Here is a 22,245-nt window from a genome sequence, read left to right as displayed (position 1 = left end):
TTCAAACCAGACTTTTGACTAAGGCTTAGCCTCCTTAGCCTGAGAGGGCTCTCTCAAAAGGTTATTGATTTTCACTATTGATGAGATGGCTAACTCTTGCAAAGTAAATTTAACAAATATATTGGCTGGACAGACATTACAAAGACTTCCATTGGGCTTATGGAGTTAATCATCCTTCAGTAAACTATAACACTACTCATTCATAGAAGTCAGGGCATGTAATGTTTAAATACTCAAAACACATCTCATAAAAACCTCAGCTTATAAATACACACAGGAAATCAGAGCAGAAAAGTGAATTCTGAGTGATTGTGTATCTATACAACTGTAAAAACATAAAGGATAAAACAAAACCACATATCTTGAGCATTTGAAACACTGTATGAATCCTGAGAAGAAAAGCAGTCACTTGTATTACTGGAAATAAGTTTGTACACAAGCCAAAATAACACTCTGTTTCTCAAATATCCAACCCTCATTACATAAAAGTTTCAACTATATATAGAAACATAACTTTAACTACTTTGAGCTTCCTCCTCCAGCATGAGGGGAGCTCGATGACTGCCACTAATTACTCCTATCCACTATTGAACTAACTCATTAAATACAATAAGTGCTAAACCGGAGTTTAAAGAGTCCTAATTTATCTATAACTCTAATTCTATCCTCCTCATAGAATGATTCTTTCTTGTTCTCTGACACCTGTCTCCTTTTAGTTTGGCCGAGATGGCTGAGAAAAGGATTCAATGTCCCATACTAGCTTTGGATGCTGAATGATTTGATGGTTCAGTAATGTTAGGAGAAAACCCTTGTTTTTTCGGTTCCAGTCTTCCACCACTTATTCGAAAATGTAGCAGCCTGTCTCCAGCTCTTTAATAGCCCAAGAATATAGAGCATCACCATGTTCCTGATGTGCTGGAGGCTTCTTTGATGAACAGGTGTGCCAACCAAAACTCCCCGTATGCAGCTCCTTCCAAACCCTAATGACCGATAATAAAGTGAATTTATAATCAAAAACTTTAAAATTAGGTCAAAACATTTCACCTTTGTTAAAGGTACACCTGTCATAACTTGAATGGCCTGGTAGCTTCCTTTGATCTCTTTCATGTCACTTAGGTGTTCCCTTTGAAAATTTCTGATCATCCCATCGAACTGTTTGCTTGTATTAAAAACAACACCTACAGTAGTTTCACAGTTTTGTAGCGCGCTACGAAACTGCGAAACTGTTTAAACAGTTTATCTTTTCCTTGAGATTTTCACTGCTGGACCTTTAATTTTTTAAACCTCCTTTACACGTGGCAGAGATTTATATGTCTTCAAAATAATGAAACTAAGCAAAATTTTGCAAAACTTAGAACAACACCTTTCTCAACATCAGTTAGCAGCTATTTGACCTAGCTGTGCCTTTAAGTCTGCAACCTCCTTCCTCAAGGCTTTGTTTTCAGCTCTTAAATGCATGTTTATTTTTCTAATGGATTTAGCTTGTTTGAGAGCTGGAACAGTCCATGTGTAAACATCAGCTACTGAATCCACCTGACTTACTAAGTTTTTACTTCCTCTCAAAACAGCTTTTCGATAATTTGCATACCTGACTGCAGACTCCCTAGTGGCACTTTTCACCTTGGAAATTACATTTTCTGCTGCCTCCAACTGGTTCTTTATAGCTATAATGTTACCTCCTTGGGAAATAATGACTGTTCTATTCTTGTCCTTTTGCTTAATTTTCTCTGCCTCTGTTCTGGACAATTCCTCTGCTACCTCTGTTCTGGGCAATTTTTCAACTTCCTCTGCTCTAGGCATTTTCTCAGCTTCCCTTACTTGTTTTCTTGTAACAGGTCTTCTTGGTTTGAAGATAAATTTATCACCTGGTTCATCAAACCTCAGTCTTTTCGAAGCTTTAGATTTCTTAGTGCTTTCTGGTGATGACTGAGTCAAATCAATGTGCATTGGTTCAATATGCACCGGTTCAACCTGCTCAAACTGAATGGCCTCAAGCAAATCACTCAAACTGGCCTTAGATATCGGGCTTTCCTCAATAGCCAATGCTTTGCCTTTTTCTTTGCTTATTTGACTCCTTGTCCTAATTCTTAACACTGTTTCAGATCCACTTGGTCCAGGTACAGCTTTCTTGTGCTTAGCTTCTTCTTTTGATGATGGCTGAGGTTGCTCTTTAATGATCAGTGGCTTCACTGATTTTCTCAACTGTAACTTGGCCTTCTTTTTATCTTTTGCCTCCTTTCGAAGCTTAGCTATTGTGGGTTCTTCAACTGATTTTTCTTTTTCTCTAACCGGCTGTGGAGTAAGACCTGTTTTACTCTGGAAACCAGCCATGAAGATGAAAGAGTTCCAATCCTTACCTATTTTCTGAAGACCATCCAAAACCAACAACTTAATCAAACCATGGTGAAATAACGATGTTTCACAGTCATCCTTCCTTAATTGCACTTTGTCACACATTTTGCTTAGACTGCGAAACAAGTAAAAGGGAATATCTATGGATGCTTTACCAGTAAAATGTAACAGCAACTTGAAGTGATAGGAATAGACCTTATTGTATCTTCCCTCACAGGTTAAGTACTTTTGAATACAGGTGAGAAGAAGGGCATAGTGCTCCTTAACATAGTTTCTAGGCACTGCTTTTGTTAGGTCTTCATTCACATATGCCTCTTTTAAGAACTCTTTGCAGGGGTTCATATCAAATTTAAAGTTCTTAAACCATTCTTGCCCCCCTCTTGGAATCTCAGTTACAGTAGCAATTGACTCTGGAGACACTTGAACTTCTAACATAGCTATTTTAGAATTCAAACCCGTGAAGTTTAAAGCAAAATCCTTTGTTACCTGAGCATGGCCACCCTGCAGCTTCTCACAGAAATTCCAACAGCCAACATCCTTGAAGGCTTTCTTCACACCTTCATCTCTTAATGCAAGGTCCAAACCTTCAGGCTCTGTTCTCTGACATTTTCCAGACCTATGCTCTTTCCTCTCCATTTCGCTTTTGAAATTTTCACACAGAGAATGGCCAACAGCTTCAACTCAAATGGTAATTCAATTATTTTTAACGCGGGCTCGCTTGTAATCAGGCTCACTTGAAAACTCGGGCTTGCTTGCAAACTCAAATATCTCATCACACAGGTTGGTCATTTATGCATCATCTACGATCATCATAAAAATCCTTGCACGGTAAAAACTATTTGAATAATATTTATGTGCATGCCTACAAATCTATTGGTGGAGTGATGGTTAATGAGTGTTTGGGAGGTACGCCCACTGACATGAACGGACAGAAGTGATGACTCATCAACAGACTTGACCCTTTGAGGAATATACGCTGCAAAATGCACGAATCTGCGATTTCGTAGCGCAGTTAGTTATGAATTGGCATAATGCGCTGCGAAACGGCTTGATGCTGACGCGCTACAAAATGGCTAAACAATGATTACGCTGCAAAACTGACCAATGAGACTACGCTGCGAAATTACAGAAAGGGTCGGTGACATGAATAAGACAAGACATGGCTTTAACAATCATGATGGAGGATGACCGATAGGATTAGAGAATGATTTACATCAAACACCTTTAAAACTTCAACCCTAAGTAAGAAACATAGGACAAAAACCATTTGACACCAACTTTTTGACATTTAACTTGGACAAAGGATTATATACATATGTTTATAGTTCTAAGTGATAACACATTAAAAGCGCATGATTTTGGGTCAGATTATAGTAAGTGGCTTTTTCTTTGAATGGCGCGCCCGAGGGATTCGTACCGAAGTGATTTATGATTTGCTGACGTAACCTCGCATGTCGCGCGATCGCTAATCGTGTCATCGCAAATCGCATGGATGTGGCATTGCAGCGATCGCAATATCGCAGATCGCAGGAATTTGATGTTCACAAAATCTTGCCTGGCTCATTTCTGCGATATGCGATTTAGCGATCGGCGTTATCGCAGATCGGCGGATCTTTAAGTTTTCTTCATGAGCGTTACTAATTTGCGATGCGATGTCATTATTAACACGAGGATGGTGCGCATAAAAAGGGAAATGAAGGTGTTTCCTATCTTTTGCAATGCGACCTTAAGGTTTTCTCTTTTATCATAGACTTAGGCTTTAAAATATCTAAGAGGCTTTTTCCAAGCGTATGATTGTGACTTCAAAAAGAAACTCTTGCTTTTCCTAAAAATTAACTAAGGGTCCCCATTCATTCAGTATCATGGCTGATACTTAATTGAATAAGGGGGGGTGTTGCTGGCCACAACAATTGGTGATTCACCTGGGAGAACCAGTTATCTCTGCTTTTATATTGACGCTTTGAAACTCCTGAAAAAATTTTCTTAAAGAAAAACTTGAACTTTATTATAAAAAGATAAAAGCAAATGATACTTCAAACTATCAATGATGTTTCATTTCAACCTCTTTCTATTTCAATTACTTGCATCTTCAGCTTGTGCTTTGCATTTAAATCAGTCGTTACTTGGTCTTGTAAAATATAAAATAAAGTCTTCTCTATGTATCAGCCCTTTTTAAATATGCTCCTTTGTCGCAGGTAGAGCCTCTGCTGCTAGCAGGCGTCTATAGCCTCGACAGGGTTACCTATTACCCAGCAATGATCCTTTATCCTGCTTAAGGTTATTTACAACTTTTTTCAGAGAAAATCCTTTTTTGACACTTTTTCCTTTTTTATTCTCTAAAGAGCAATGTCTTGGTTTGGTGGCCAAATTATGACACAGTCATTCACTTGATTTACACTTTTGTTGAACAAGCTGGCTCGTGATGAGACCCCTTGCCTTTTGATTGCAACAAACTTGAGCCATTGCCCTGTTTTGGTAGACAGTTTTGGCAAAGTCAGCAAGTTATAATATTTGTGATCATGATAAGCCAGCTCGTGATGAGACCTCTCATTCTTTGAGATATAGTGTCTTTTTAGATTATTCCTCTGAATGTTGCGTTTTCCTTTAGCAGGGAGGAAGTCAAATTTTCTTTCCTTAAGAAAGTTCTAGACGACAATGATAGGGTTGCTTTTGGTAAATGGCTGCTTTCACAGAGAATTTTTATTTTAATATTGATACCTTTCATTGTACTGACCTAAAACAAATCCTTCACTGAGATAGCTTTCTTCAAATTTTTTGGCAGTTGAAACTATCATCATATCTGGGTTAAAGTTCTATTGATAATAAAGATCAAATTCCTAAAAGATTTGCTGTTCATAGAAGCAGAGGTTTCAAAGAAAATTTTAACAGAGAAAAGGCGTCTTTAGTAAATGCCAAATGCCATTAACCAAAAAAAACATTATTATGAGAGGCAAACATTCCCTAGGGTTATGTAGAGAATATGAATAACTTTGCCTATCGATTTATTTAAAAGAAAACTTAATAACCTAGCTAAATTACTCCTACTCCTATTCTAACTATATACAGGAAATAACTATGTGAAATGAAATTCCCAATGGAACCATCTATTCATTATTATTCCTAGCCGTATGAATCTTCCAAGCATGAGTAAAAAGAACCAAACTTTGGATCATAAATATTGGCTATGGAATAAGAACATATAACCTCAATTGGAATTCTGTCTGATTTTCCTTTCTCATGAGAGCTTTTTTCCAACTGGATACCTATTGGATCATAAAAATTAGGATGAATTTCTATTATGAATTGATGATCTCTCAATAGGAAGGATAACAAGTCAAATTGTGAATATGTTTTTTTAGTTTCAATGTCTTGTAACCTGTTGTTTGTTAACGCTGAGTTTTTAGCGATTTCGTTTGAAATGAAAGTTCTCATATATAAATCGCTAAAACATAATCTATCAAAAGTTTTAAAATTTAAAAAGAAATCCGATTTTGTACAAAATGAGTGCAAGTGAGAAAGAAATGATTGGGTATTTATACAAATAGTGTTACCGCACAACTGGGATTTACTTGTAACATCTTGCTCCTCACAAAAACTGGCCAGGTTTTGTGAATCTGGAACTAAGTTATGATTGCAAACAGGGATGGAGCTTTCCTCATGATATGAATCATAGATCGGGGTATTGTCTTGGATAGTAAAATTATTCAAATGAGCTTTTTCTTTGAGATGAGGATCGGTTGATATGATTTTTGATTTAAGATGTTCCTTATTATCTGACCCTAGTTGAGTTACTCGAGATAACTCAACAAAATCATCATTGTCAAAGTAACTATCGCAAAAGACTCTACAGATTTCCCTAGGTTCCTCTTTTTCATTATATGTTTTCAGACAAGGGAGGTCAGGAAGCTCTCGTTTGTCATTGATCAAAGGCTGTGCTAGAGCGGTCTCTTTATCTTGAAAACCTAATGATGAGTCGCTTGAATAACCCTCTGTGTTTTTTGAGATATGCTTGATATTGAGAGGGGAAACATTGTCATCACTAAAAACATCGGGATAAAGAGAAAAATGTGAATCTGGAACAATGCATTTAAAAACATCATGAAAAATTTTTTGTTCATCAGATTCATCATAAACATCGGGTTTTAGATCATACCTTTGTGCGTTGATACTTTCTGAAAGAGAAACAGTTGGTTGATCTAACCTTGGCATCAGCATTCGTTGATCTGAAATGATATTGTCTGACTTTATGTCAGAGTCATCTTCTGGTTCCAAGGTAGTTTCCCTTTCAGCATTTTCGTCTTTATTTTCTGGTATTAGAGCAAGCATGACTCCTAGGCTTTGCAGATTTTCCTCATTATGGATGATTTGTGTATTTGACTTGAAATGCTCATCTATATTAGAAGAAAACGAAACAAAGGTCGAGCTAATTTCTGCCTGGTCAGATATAGGAGGTAGGAAATATTCATCATAATCTGAAGGTTCTTCAACTGTGAGCTCATCCTCGAGATTACACTGTAGACATTTAAGATGAAATCACATATTGAAATCCCTTACGGGTTCATCTTGTTTCCGTAGATAATCAATTTCATCATATACCTGGTCGTAGTCATAAAAATCAAATTCCAAGATGAAAGTCCTAATGAATTGGTCCTAGCTGTGAATTGATGCAACTGGGAGGGTTCTGCACCATTTTCTAGCTTCCGCTGTGAATGTAAGAGTAAAAATCCTGCACAAAACGCCTTCATCAATTCTCTGAATATCAGAACTCAAAAATTTTTGAATGAACTGAAGGGCATGATTAAATGCAGAAGAATTATTCTTACCATTGAATTTTACCTGAGACAAGAGCCTTACCACATCTGGTGGAGTGTTGGAAGAGGTAGGAACATGGATGCAACTCCAAATAGGAATTCTATGAGCAGCCATCCTGTTTCAAGATTTATAACTTGGAAAACATTCCAATAGACACTATGCTCAGGCCCTCCTTCTAGTGCCAAATATGTTGAGGGCCCCAAAATCGGGTCAACAACAAGGGGGATACCCACCCGGTCGGGAACCTGGTTGGCGGCTCCTTGCCCGTTTGGTGTAGCGGGTCCGACTGGGGATAATGGGACCAGCTTCCCAATCTAAAGGGTGTGTGTGTGTGTGTAGAGTTTGATTATGCTGATTCTGGAAGTACTTTAGAGCTAACTCAAATCTAACTTATAGACTAAATCTATGTTATTATAATCTAATGAGAACAACATATCTAATCTACGCTAACCCGGGATATAACTCTTCTATCATGCGATCTAAAAAGATTTCGAACAATAACTGGTAATAAAGATCATTCAGCTATCATAAGAATATAAATCAATCAAGATAAACCATTCTGCATAAGAAGTTAGGCAAAACAGTTGTGAACAACATATCGCATAATAAGTTATTCATATGTCAAACATAAATAAATGACTCCACCGTACAGAAATGACAAATGGTAACCCAAACATCCATACATTAACATATAAACAACTAAAACTGCATATCACTTTAAGAATATAAGCAGAAATTCATCAAGAGATAAAAGTACCATTTATGACTGATTTTCACTCACAAACTTCAAGCAATAACGATTCATCTCTACTTACTTCTAACATCTACCAAGAGTATAGAAGTGCAACATCAGTAGCAGACATTAAAATGCAAACATAAATAAATCTCGATCCTTCCATTCATCAAAACCTCCTCTGAGGGTGCAGAAGTGCATGTTCCGAGGACAAGTTTTTGACAAACTTCTGGACCCTTCTCCAATGCAATGAGAAGGGTTAAAATACTACTTCCTAATTCTAATAATAGTATCATTACAAAATTTTAGGATACAGTTTTCAAATGACCGTCCTTTTTCTAATCTAGTTAAAAGAGAAAAAACAACATTCTAAATGAAATCATATGTGAACTTGGTCTTTGAAGTTGCAAGTGTCCAACATAGGCTTGAGAAGAGTCGGCTGGCTGATTTCTGTGCTGAGCTGGGCTGCGAAAACGACATCTATGAGAGCTTGCGCTACCTTCTCGGCTGCGTTCGTAATGCACTTCCCCGTCATCCATTGGCTGTGTGGTTTAACCAAGTACATCCAGTAACCTTCCCAATTCAGCCTATCCAATGCTTGGATTGCTTTCCCTTTTGCCTGCGCTTTCTGCCTCCATTCTGTCTCCAGCTGCAACTTGCTTGGTAGGTACCCCGGGGTGGTCTCTGTAATTAAATTGGCCCTGTGTAAATTTTCATTTACACAGTCGATAAGAATGCTCGCCTGTGTCGCCGCTGTCTCTGCTGCTTGCTCCGCCTGCGTGATTTGTTCGTCCCATTTATTAAAGAGCAGCTCCTTATCATTTTCATTAATCCTGGGTGCCCCTACTCTTTTCCCTTCCTCATCATCTTTCCAAGTCAGATATTCTGTCACCTTCTTGTCGTTCTGATCATAGTCGCTCCGCAATTCCACCACCTGACTGGTGATTTTGTCGCTTAGATCACAAAAGTGCCTCCACTGTGATATTTTACGTCCCATGTTGATATCCTTGCGTCTTTGTTGCAGGCTGTGTCTGTTACAGGGGTGCCATCTCCTTGGTCTTCTCTCTTGCTTCAGAGCTTTGAGATTTGTTCTTCTTTCCCATTTCGCTTTGCGTTTCTGTCTGAGTCATCTTCGCGTTTTGTTCCTGCAGGTTACGAGTGAAATGGAAATGACTGATCCAGAAAGGTGATGGGAGAGTTTTAAATGCAATAGATAAATCAAATATGCCACCTTATATGAAGCAAATCTCTACCAAGGCACGCGTCTTTAATCCATTTAATAACTGACAACTAATTCATTTACTATCATTAAAAGCGCATGATTTTGGGTCAGATTATAGTAAGTGGCTTTTTCTTTGAATGGCGCGCCCGAGGGATTCGTACCGAAGTGATTTATGATTTGCTGATGTAACCTCGCATGTCGCGCGATCGCTAATCGTGTCATCGCAAATCGCATGGATGTGGCATTGCAGCGATCGCAATATCGCAGATCGCAGGAATTTGATGTTCACAAAATCTTGCCTGGCTCATTTATGCGATATGCGATTTAGCAATCGGAGTTATCGCAGATCGGCGGATCTTTAAGTTTTCTTCATGAGCGTTACTAATTTGCGATGCGATGTCATTATTAACACAAGGATGGTGCGCATAAAAAGGGAAATGAAGGTGTTTCCTATATTTTGCAATGCGACCTTAAGGTTTTCTCTTTTATCATAGACTTAGGCTTTAAAATATCTAAGAGGCCTTTTCCAAGCGTATGATTGTGACTTCAAAAAGAAACTCTTGCTTTTCCTAAAAATTAACTAAGGGTCCCCATTCATTCAGTATCATGGCTGATACTTAATTGAATAATGGGGGGTGTTGATGGCCACAACAGAATGTAGGGAGAGCCATTAAAGACTAGAAAAGAAAACTTCAAAGTATAGTGGAGTTGCTAATTAATGTTGTAAGTGAAAATCACAGGTGTGAATGTACAAGCAACTGTTGAAACTTGTCACTCTCAAGAATCAGCTTCAAATTCAATGAACCCAAGAAAAGTGTTTTTATTCTATTGCTTTGTAAGCTGTGGTATTTTTTACAATGGAGTCGGCTTTTATTGCTTTTATTCAAAATAGCCAAATATTTCCTCCTCACTGAACAACCAGAGCAAAATATTAAAAACCTAGGGAAAAGTGTTCTTATCTTCTCTCCCCGACAACGGTGCCAATTAATGTTGTTCCTTAAGAAACCAATTTCCTGGCTGTGGGGAAATTGTGCTTAAGACATTAATAAATATTTGTTTACTGTCACTTATTTTTTATTGTATTCTCAAATGAAGGTCCTAGAAAACTTGGTCTTTAACTCTTAGTACATGTACGACCAAAACATCTTAGAATGCCATTTGTTGCCAGATACAAATGATGAATGAAGAAAGTTTGAAGGAGAAGTTAAAGATAATATGTTGATCTTTCACAGAAACTACTATCTGTAACTTCGAAGAATTATGATAATGAGAACTGAATCATAGACAATATGCTAGTCTTTCAAAGAAACTATTATCTATAATTTAGAAAGGAAGTGAGGACTTCAAGTATAGGAGCGCTCTTTTAAGGAATTTTAATTTTATCTACATAAGCAAATAAATACCTGCAGCTTCATTACTATACTTGAAAAGAATAAAACATAGCATGACACATGATAGAGAGGCTTACAAAATTATATGCAACAACTGATGGAAACTTATGATCCTTTCATTAAGCAATGACGATATCAGGAATACAGTGGCCTAGTCTCCAGGTTCTCCAAAATTCCAACAACTCTTTTCTCTGTAAAATTTCTTCCTTTTATACGTTTGTGAAACAGTTGTGAAATTATCCAACTACTAAACTATTTCCCTAACTATCTAAATTAAAAAATATTACAGAATTTTACATAGGTTTAAAGACACCTCAAAGAACATAAAATAATAGAAAACAACTGAATTTAGAAGGAGACAATAATTGTTGACTTGCTCTGTTAATCCGCTATCGAGCTCCTCTGTATATGTCTTAATCTACTTTAATAATAATTCACTGTGTTATATTTGTATAAACCTGAGCTTATGCATGTATCGGATACATTTTAATTGGCCAAAACACCAAAAAGCCCAACCAATTTCCTTTTCTTCAGTTTAAGCCTTAACACTGATTTTCCTTTATATAACGGAATTAACACAAAGCACTGGAACTGAAAAGGAATTAACCTGATTTAATAACTCCATCGGATCCAGAATCTCATCGCATATCGCAATCGGCGATTTCCATATATATATATATATATATCTATATATATATATATATATATATATAATATGTTACTGATATGAAGGATGCGCCGCAATTATAAAACGTAATCTATATGCTTTTGGGTCCGGCCATCGCAATCTCAATTGGCGGAACCAACATCTATATGCATAAAGGCTTTGCGGATGCGACAGAATTATAAAATGCAATATATATTATATCGGGTTCGACTTACCCATATTGCAATTGGCACTTATTTCTATTATAATCCCTTTATAATAGAAATATATAAAAATGTGTAATCATAATGTATATGAAGGACTTTTTGATATGGCGGACTCGACAGGACTTAAAACCACAATGTATATACCTTTTGTGTTTGGCTATCATGAATCACAATCGGCAATCGGTGAATGAACCAACATATGTATTCAGTGCTTTACGGACCTGTTGGGCTTTTAAATATAACATATATATGTTTTGGGTCCGCCCTCATCAATCACAATCGGCGGATCTATATACACATATATAACTGCGAACCCGCTGAACTTTATAAAACACAACTTATAGTATTTCGGGTCTGGTGTTAACTCTTTAACACTTATTTCCTTTGTAAATCCAATATATTTCTTTATTTCAATATGCACACACACAGATATATATATATATATATATATATATATATATATATATATGTATGTATGTATGTATATATATATGTATGTATGTATATATATATATATATCTCTCTCTCTCTCTCTCTATATATATATATATATCATTTATGGCTCCATTTATGTTGCGATTTAACTTTCTCACAAGGGTCAATTCCTTTATACTTGTTCCTTTTGTGATTTTGATATATCATAACGAATAAATACCTCATTACTTTTAGACTTTGCGGAGTAGAAAATATAAAGGGCTTCATTGAGGTTGAACCCCCTTAATGATTTTAGGCCACACATTGTGATAAAATTGATAAATAAGGCTTAAATCACAATATAAGCTACAATAGTATCAAAGACTAAGACATGTTGGAAATAAGGGACCTTAAGCATTATACAATAAATGGATGGTTTAAGGTATGTTTTATGTTGCAACATATGGGTTTTGGAATGAAAATTGGTGTTTTCATGGAACGTCGCACAAGCACAGAACGAAATTTGGTATGCCTACAAAAAAGAAATGAAATTTGGTATTTTCATGATGATTGATATTGTTATAGATCAATGGCCCTTATCTTTACTAGGATAATACAAGCATGGAGGTTATGGTGTGATTATGCACCTAATGGATCTAAAAACTAAGGAAGTTTCAATCATATGGTCCAATATATCATTTTCACACATGTGTGACAGTTAATATATAGATGTGCACCAAATAAAGTTAATACATGATTAAATTGTTATTTAAACAATGTTTATATTAAGTTAAAGCATACTAGATGCATATTAGTAGAGATTTAGTATATTGAGCACTAGGTATATAGTATAAACATTAAAAATGGACAGGCTAGTATCCAATGTGATGTGGCAGAGATGATGAGGTGTTTCGAGTGTAGCTAGGTGGAATTCTGTGTTGTAATAGACTATGAAGAGGACATGTGGCACTCATGTTTGGTCAATTTGGAAGGCTAACTAGTTCATTGGAAAGTGACAGGTGGTAGGTACATGTTAGCACTCAAACATGTGGTAGATATTGATTGGTCATAACAAATGATATGGTAGATGAAGTGGCAGGTAACTTGGCACATGAAGTAGCAATGTTGGGTCCCATACTAGGGTACTAGAGCATCAGGAATTGAAGTACTGTGCACTGGATTAACCAGTATCTAATATGATGTGGGAGTGGTGCAACGTGGCAGATGACATGGTAGTAGGACCATGTGGAGGACAATGAGTGGTTCATGGTGGTTTGATGTGGAAGACCCAGAGGTGTTGGAACTTGTGCCAATATCAAATTTGGAAAGGTTTTACTATGTATTTGTATTTGGCCGAAAATGTTGAAAATCATGGTTACATTCCAAAATAACATAGCCAAGGGCTAAACCATTATGGTTCCTACACTAGGGTACTAGAGTAGTGGGTTACCATGATGATTAGATGGTAGAGTTTTTTGGTATGAAATGTCCCAGTGTGATAGGGAAATTGTTGTTGATTGACTATATAAAGGTTTGATAGTGAATAGAAAGTGTAGTATCATGGTACACAAGCAATGAGGTATACAGATGCACAACAAGTATGAGCCTTTGGTATGAGCCATTCCTAATATATAAGTGCTCAGTCATGGCTAGGTTACAAAGTGATAAAGTTTAGAACTCAAGCGTTGTGAGCCCTTGGTATAACTTTGATATAGTGCATACCTAGTATGTAAGCTAATGTAGGAGCATTCAACCGAAGAGAAAATCATTGTATTTTAGTAGACATAGGGGGGTCATGTGTTTTAAGGAAGTTGGATTCCTAAGTGTTGAATTAATGTAATATTTAGGCTTTTGAGTGAGTTGGACAGGGATTGATTAGATGATGTGAGATATTTTGTAAATGCTCTCGAATGAAGGAGAACATGAGTGGTTAATAATGACAAAAGAGTTAGAAGTCAATTATAACTCTTAAGGTAGTTTCATGATTCGAGGAACTAGAGAGGATATTTAGGAGTCAATTCAGTAGATTAAGGGTTTGAACCAGAATTACTTTAATAGAACCTTTCTTTTATAAATGTAAGCCTATGGGCAGAGTGTAAAGAAGGAGGTCAATGATATTAAATATTAGGCTTGACAAATAGAGAGACTCGATATGTAATCAGTTGTTTGTTTATTAATACATAGGTTTATCCCAAACTGTATATGTGTGTGTGTGTATGGGTATTGATAGATTGATTGTGTGTGAATTTGTAGGCTCTGTAACAAAGGTTGCAGGCAGATTTCTGTAGAAAACGCAGAGGGAGAGAATGATTCAGAGGAATCATAGTGGGTCTATGTACCATTCAAAGGATCAATTAGAGGCCAAGAGGACAGTGATCAAATAAATCACGAAGTTAAGCTCAAGCAGAAGTGAATTGAGAGCGAAAGGTTGAAACCATTGAAAACCTGAAAACCACAGGAAACTGAAGAAATGGTGGAAAATCTAAGTGAAGGAAGAGAGGAGAAGTGAAGTATCAACGCACTGTTGGCATCATGATTCAGGTGTTGTCCTTGATGGCAAACCCATTCAGGTGATAAATAAAGAAGGACGCAGGAAATATGTTCAGCCAGTGCGTCCCCGCAGGTATACCATACAGAACCCGCGTCCAGGGACGCAGGCCAGCCGTTCAGGAGGTGCGTCCGCCCAGTGCACACATTTCAAGGCAGAGAAAAGCACGTGGGGGTTTCTTGTGTGGTATCTAGCCAACGGTTTTGTGTTTCTATGGTGTCGGCTCGTGGTATTGTTCCATGTTTTGGGGAGAAGCTTGCCTATATAAAGCAAAGGAGTTCATTTGGATTTTGGCATCAACTTGGTTGAAGATCTTTTGGTGAGATCTAGTCCAGATCTATGAAGGCGAATCTTCTAATGGACTGTGATCTCTATGGCGCATGATCAGATCTGTGGATCTGAGTGTTTGGGTTGGTTCTGAAGTCCTCTTATCTTCTATATCTGAAGGGACGCAGATTCAGTGAAGGGAAAGTGCGCCGGGACGCAGTACAGTGAAGGCTCAGGTGCGTCTCTGAGGCAAAGGACGCGGCGCGACTGTGTTATTGGGTGCGTCTCTGAAGCAAAAGACGCGGCGCGACTGTGTTATTGGGTGCGTCTCTGAAGCAAAAGATGCGGCGCGACTGTGTTATTGGGTGCGTCTCTGAAGCAAAAGACGCGGCGCAGCAGTGTCTTTGGGTGCGCCGGTCGCAGCTAAGCATAGAGGAACAGTGCGTCTGCACGCAGAGCAGCGGAAGGTAGACTGCGTCCAGTCGCAGGCCACAGAAATAAAATATGCGTCCCTGTCTTGAGATGATCTGTTGACTGTATATTTCTATTCGTAAGGTATTCTGGGTTATTTCTGTAATTACTGATCTGATATCTGTAGTGGACTGTATCTGTTGTATACTTGTTGATCATTTGATTCTTCATGAAAAGAAGTAGGGGGTTGTAGCTCCCTTCCAGGAGAGACTGGAAAACGAGAGAGAGTTGTAGCTCTCTGCAGGTTGCAGCCTGCGTGCTGGTAAAGGACTGCACCAGCACAAAATCATTGTAAAAAGAATTTCTTGAAAGAAGATAGAGACATATTGCAGCAGGTGGTTTTCTCCCGCATTGGGTTTCCACCTTACATCTTGTGTTCTTTGGTGGGACTGTCTATTTTCTTTATTCATGCTCATTGTTTTATAATTCAAAAGATCAAATAAGGAAGATTTGGTAAATTGCTAGATAATACTGATTCACCCCCCCTCTCAGTATTATTTCCAACACGCACAGTAACCATTGGATCTGGATGATCAATGGTCAAGATTAAATCGCATGGTGGAAGAGTGCGGGAGTTAATTCACGAGGAGAGTGGTTTCGCAACCAGAAGTGGTATTTCTAGTGAGGCAAAAGCTTAAGCTGTATTTCGAAGAAGATACCTGATTCCACTAGCCGAGCGACAGATAGCAGCTGAGGAGAGAGAGAAAACCGCTTATCGGGTGGGTATTCTCCATGCTTGTTGTCTACCTGAAATCATTGTAGACTGTCTGATCCACTAAGTGAAGATCTATGGTGGGGAACTATCGAGTAAGATGTGTTTGTTCGAAGAAGACATCAACCGTTGATCTAAAGGAACAGATTAACGGCGGGGATTAATTCGCATCACAAATGTTAAATGGAGTTGTATCGGCAAAGAAGTAATGCGATGAGCGATGGAGTGGACCTGATAAAGTACTAAGGGCATATTTTATACATTTGAGATCTGGAAGGTTGTGTGTAATTGCATATCAGAGAAAGTGAAGCGACATGCAATAATGCAAAGGGGTGATGATCAGAGCCGATATGGTTATAAGCATAGTTTTATATGATTTGAAATCTGAAAGGAAAGTTAATCGCATATCAGAGGTGGAGAGAGTCCTGTGTTAATGTGAACCACGGACTATGGCAATTGCGATTGTGATAAAGTGTAGCATCGATATCTGTGTAGAGGTTGTACCAAGGCAGAAAAGGTAAGTTATTGTGTGTTTGTGGTTATTTCTATTATAAACAAATTATAATAGAAATAAGGCGCGATAAGGAGGTTTTATGAATAAATCATATGTAACCAAGCATAAAGAAGGGAAAGGTTATATGTATGCGATTAAAGGGTTAATTAAGGTTATGAGGAGTTTTAAAGTCCCGATAGGAAGGATTTAATGAAAAGCTTTAATAAAGTCATAAATGAAGGCTTGAGCATTGATCAAAGTCCCGATAAGTGGATATTGCCTAAGGGCTAGCCTATGTTGGGCATTAGTAAATCATTCTGCATAGGAATTGATTAATGGGGCCTTAACCATTGATGGTTGAATATTTGACTCGTTTGTGAGTTAACTTCCTGGGACAAATGTGCTTATGAATTTTACATGCATACTACCAGTGTAAGTGGGGGTAACCCTGCGTCATTTGGTATTAGAGCAGAATTGTAATTGAAATAGTTGGCATTAAAATAAAACAAAGGAATTCTGTGTGAACATTTCTTTGAAAGAATTGAGAACAGAGTTATGTGTTAAGATGTTTATGCAGGCAAGGAAAGATCATATTCTAATTTGATAGACAGTGAGCACACAGAGGTGATGTGTAGCAAAACTTGTAGATGCAAGAGACAGAGGAAATCCATTCAAGGTATAGGTGGAATGGTGAAACAAGATCATGCTGAGATCTTGAAGGTGAGATGACATGTTTGTTTTAATTTGATTGAAGATTGGAGAATGTGTGTTTTTACACTAATGCACAGGTAGCAGCATAAGGAAAACACCGTGATGTTGTTCCTTGAGGAAAGTGGAGATTCACTCAAATATGAACCTGAAGAATCCAATTAAAGGTTAGACAAAGAGGATAAGAGTATTCTCAAAAGGAAACTGAGAAGAAAGCTTTTGAAAGCTTGGGAATTATCTTTGGCTTGAGTTACATTGATATGCAAGTGACATCATAAGAAGGTGAGAAGGTTGCGGCAATATAGAGCGAAGAGTGCTCAATTGATTCCAAAGGAAGAACCAGAGAGATGCTAAAGATTGAGCTCAAAGGAGAGAAGCTTAGTGAGGAATATGTAATAAGGAGGAGACTTGTTACTGTAGAGCTATTGTTGTAGATCACAGGGGCAATTCCACAGAGGATGTGAGTAGAATTGCTAAGGATGAAGGAAGATGGTAAGATTTTCTAAGTGAAAGAAGAGGTGGTTAGAACCAATTATTTCATGGTGATTGGAACACAAGAGGACAGTTGTGTTCTTAGAAGAGGCAGATGAGTTGAAGCCTAGAGGGAGCAGAGAGAAGTGCTCAAAGGAGGTTCTAGAGATAGAGAACCAAGGGCTTGCTAAAAGACCAAGTACAGAGGAAATCTTGGTGAGGTAAGTTGCAACAAGGAGGACTTGTTGTTGCAGAGGCTTTAATGCAACTCATAGTAAGTGAGTGAGGAGCTCATGAAGATAGAGATGGAGAAGAAGATGGCTACTGCTAGTCACAACAGAGGTTCTGAGGAAGACCACAACAGAAGAAAGATGAAGAAAGAGAATGCCAAGAAAGATGGCAAGAGGATGAGTCAAGAGGAAATTAACAAGGAAATTGCACAGATGAAAGAACAACTCTATGTATTGATGATGATACTAGAGGAAACCCAGAGACAAGGTTGGGTCTTGAGGAAGAAGCCAATGAAGTGGCATAAGTTGCAGAGAAGGCTACAACAGAGGCAAGCAAGGTGGTTGATGGAAAAACTTGCGAAGTTGAGTTGGAAATGAAAATGGAAGTGTCCATTTGTGAAGCAGAATAGGGTGAAGCTCTGAGTGAAGATGAAGTCTTAAAGACTAAAACTTCAAGTGAGGCCAAAGGGTTGCATGGTTTTAAATCTGAAAATTTGTGTATGTTTGTAGGTGAAACATGTAAAGGACAACAATTTGCTGATATTATCATAAAGTAGGAAGAAGACAAGCAGAATCTAAATTCTGTTTTGGAAAAAGATGAGATAGACAGGTCTCATATACAGTTGGAGAAAGATATCAAGCAACCAAGTGAAGGGCTTGAGGAGATTGAAGAGGAGACCATTGAAGAATTTTTGAGTCATAAAGAGAACTTAGAACAACAAGGAGATATGATGGCTAAAACATCAAGTGGGACCACAGGGTCTTATGTTTTTAAAATTGATAGTTTGTCTATGGATGCAGAACAAATGGAGGAGAATATTAATGTAGATGGTGAGACAAGGACAACTCTTGGAGAACATAAAAAACAAGATATTAAAGGCAAACTTGAGGAAGAGAATATGCTAGCTGAAAACATAGTAAAGGATCATTAGTTCACCATGATGATAGGAACAGTGGAAATAGCCATGGAAGATGTTAAGAAGGAATAAACATATGCAAAGGATTTAAATTGGGAGAAAGGACATCTGATGATTGGTCACTAACAAAGGAGGGTTTTGCAGAGGATGAGAAATCTTTTGAAGCTGTCAAAAGGATGGAAAAGTATCTTTCAAAAGATGAATACTCTGGAGTAAAGGATAAGGGAGAATATCTCTTGAATGAGGAAAGTGGTGACTTATTGCAGCAGAAAGAACTTCGTAATGAGACTGTTACAACACAGGGATGATTTCTTGTGGGAAAAAGAGATGAAGTTCAGTTTGAAGAACTGATGTGTGAAAGAAAAGTCGAAACTATTGAGCCTTGTAATTTTCAACCTAACAATATGTTTATAAATTCAGGGATTATAAGTGAAGATGAAGTACTTGTGAAGTGTCACAAAGAAATTGCATTGTTGGAGTATTTGCTAGTAAATTCAGAGTACGACAGTGTGATTGCAGAGGGAGAAGTTCACTATAGTGAATAAGGACAGAAAGGCATCATTAGAGCAGATGGTGTGGAGGAAAGACTAACTGATAGTCTTGGAAATACTTTAGAGAATTCTTTGGAGAATTCTTTAAAGAGTATGAATCAGCATACTGATGTGTTGATAGAGAAGGAGGAAATAGAGCAACATATTGATGTGTTGCCAAAGGAAGAAGAGGCACTGAGGCCTTATGTTTTTTAATTTAACAATTGTTTTGTGAGTGCAGGTTTAGTTGTAGATGCTGGAGGAAATTTGGCACAAATGAGAACCCAAATAAATATGAAAGAAGAAGATTCTATGGAAGAATTTAATCCATGGAATAGAGATTCTCAATTGCTAGAGAGAATGCTGGAAAGTCATGATTCAGTGTAGACAGAAATAATCATGAAAGAGGGTAAGGATGAAAGGGAGGAAGTAAGCGTAGGAGTCAAAGAAAAAGTTGGAGCAAGAGAAAAAGTAGAAGAAAAAGTAAACCAGCAACTACAAAGTGAAAGTAACCAACAACAGTTTGAAGAGTTAGTGGACAATAGCAACAACCTGAAGCAAAGAGAAAGAGGTAGAATTAAGTGGCAGAGTATGGACCAGTCTAAGGATGAACTAGAGACAGAGATTGAAGAATCGTGGTAGTTGATGATGAAGCAGTCCATGTGGAGGAAATTGATAGTAGCGGGATGCATGATCAATCAGAACTTGAACCTGATTGACAGGGAGAGGAAGATGAAACAAAAATCAACAAACATACAGTAGCAGCAAATGTGCAAGATATTTTGGCAGCTACAAACTAAAGTTTGGGACCTTGGAGGTTTTCTATCAACTTATGAAGACACATGATCAGGAGATCATGAATATTTTCTACTTTGGGAGTCTAATGCAGGAGCATTCAACCCAAGAGAAAATCATTGTATTTTAGTAGACATGGGGGGGTCATGTGTTTTAAGGAAGTTGGATTCCTAAGTGTTGAATTAATGTAATATTTAGGCTTTTGAGTGAGTTGGACAGGAATTGATTAGATGATGTGAGATATTTTGTAAATTCTCTCGAGTGAAGGAGAACATGAGTGGTTAATAATGACAACAGAGTTAGAAGTCAATTATAAATCTTAAGGCAGTTTCATGATTCGAGGAACTAGAGAGGACATTTAGGAGTCAGTTCAGTAGATTAAGGGTTTGAACCAGAATTAGTTCAACAAAATCATTCTTTTATAAATGTAAGCCTACGGGCAGATTGTAAAGAAGAAGGCCACTGATATTGAAGATTAGGCCTGAGAAACAGAGAGTTTCGATATGTAGTCAATTGTTTGTTTATTAATACATAGGTTTATCCCAAACTGTATATGTGTGTGTGTATGGGTATTGATAGATTGAATTGTGTGTGAATTCGTAGGCTCTGTAACAGAGGTTGTAGGAAAAGTTCTATAGAACACGCAGAGGGAGAGAATGATTCAAAGGAATCATAGTGGGTCTTTGAACCATTCAAAGGATCAATTAGAGGCCAAGAGGACAATGATAAAAGAAATCACAAAGTTAAGCTCAAGTAGAAGTGAATTGAGAGCGAAAGGCTAAAACCATTGAAAACCCAAAAACCACAAGAAACTGAAGAAATGGCAGAAAATCTAAGTGAAGGAAGAGTGGAGAAGTGAAGTGTAAGTGCACAGTAACTGTTGGATCTATATTATCAATGGTTAGGATTAAATCTCATGGTGGAAGAGCGCGGGAGTTAATTCGTGAGCTGAGTGGTTTCGCAACCAGAAGTGGTATTTTTGGTGAGGCAAAAGCTTAAGTTGTATTTTGAGGAAGATTCCTGATTCCACTAGGCGAGCGACACGTAGCAGTGGAGGAGAGAGAGAAAACTGCTTATCAGGTAGGTATTCTCTGTGCTTGTTGTCTACCCGAAATCATTGTAGACTGTATGATCCACTAAGTGCAGATCTACGGTGGGGAACTATCGAGAAAGTTGTGTTTGTTCAGAGAAGACATCAGCCATTGATCTGATGGCAATAGATTAACGGTGGAGATTAATTCGCATCACAAATGTTAAATGGAGTTGTATCGGTGGAGAAGTAATGCGATGAGCGATGGAGCGGACCTGATAAAGTATTGAGGGTGACTTTTATACATTTGAGATCCGGAAGGTTGTGTGTAATCGCATATAGGAGAAAGTGAAGCGACATGTGATAATGCGAAGGGGCGATGATTGGAATCGATATGGTTATAAGCACAGTTTTATATGATTTGAAATGCGAAAGGAAAGTTAATCGCATATCGGAGTTGGAGAGAGTCCTGTGTTAATGTGAACCGCAGACTATGGCAATTGCGATTGTGATAAAGTGTAGCATCAATATCTGTGTAGAGGCCGTACCAAGGAAGGAAAACTAAGTTATTGTGTGTTTGTGGTTATTTCTATTATAAACGGATTATAATAGAAATAAGGTGCAATAAGGAGGTTTTATGAATAAATCATATGTAACCAAGCATAAAGAAGGGAAAGGTTATATATATACGGTTAAAGGGTTAATGAAGGTTATGAGGAGTTTTAAAGTCCCGATAGGAAGGATTTAATGAAAGGCTTTAATAAAGTCATAAATGAAGGCTTGAGGGTTGCTTAAATCCCCGATAAGTGGATATTTCCTAAGGGTTAGCCTATGTTTGGCATTAGTAAACCATTCCGCATAAGAATTGATTAATGGGGCCTTAACCATTGATGGTTGAAGATTTGACTCGTTTGTGAGTTATTCCTAGGACAAATGTGCTTATGCATTTTACATGCATACTGTGGGTGTAAGCAGGGGTAACTAAGCCCTTGGTCATGATTGCAGGTTATGAGGTGCAAATTTTTAGCACCTAAGGGTTGTGAGCCTTTGGCACAACTCTGGTATAGTACACTCCTCGTATGATAGAGCTCATGGTAAAAAACATAGGCATATGTGGCATATGTGAAGGGGGTGAGTGCTACAAGTTTGGGCGAAAGGGAGCTATTAGGAGACAAGGAAATAAGCTTGGCACCATTATATATATGAATGCACTATTAAAGAAAAACAAGGAGAAAAGAAAAGAAAAAATAATTTTAGTGTGTAATATGTGTGTGAT

Source organism: Pinus tabuliformis, chromosome X (assembly GCF_031772625.1).
Source record: "Pinus tabuliformis cultivar Carrire ecotype Pingquan chromosome X, CPIR1, whole genome shotgun sequence".
NCBI classification, from domain to species: domain Eukaryota; kingdom Viridiplantae; phylum Streptophyta; class Pinopsida; order Pinales; family Pinaceae; genus Pinus; species Pinus tabuliformis.
This window is presented reverse-complemented; position numbering follows the sequence as displayed.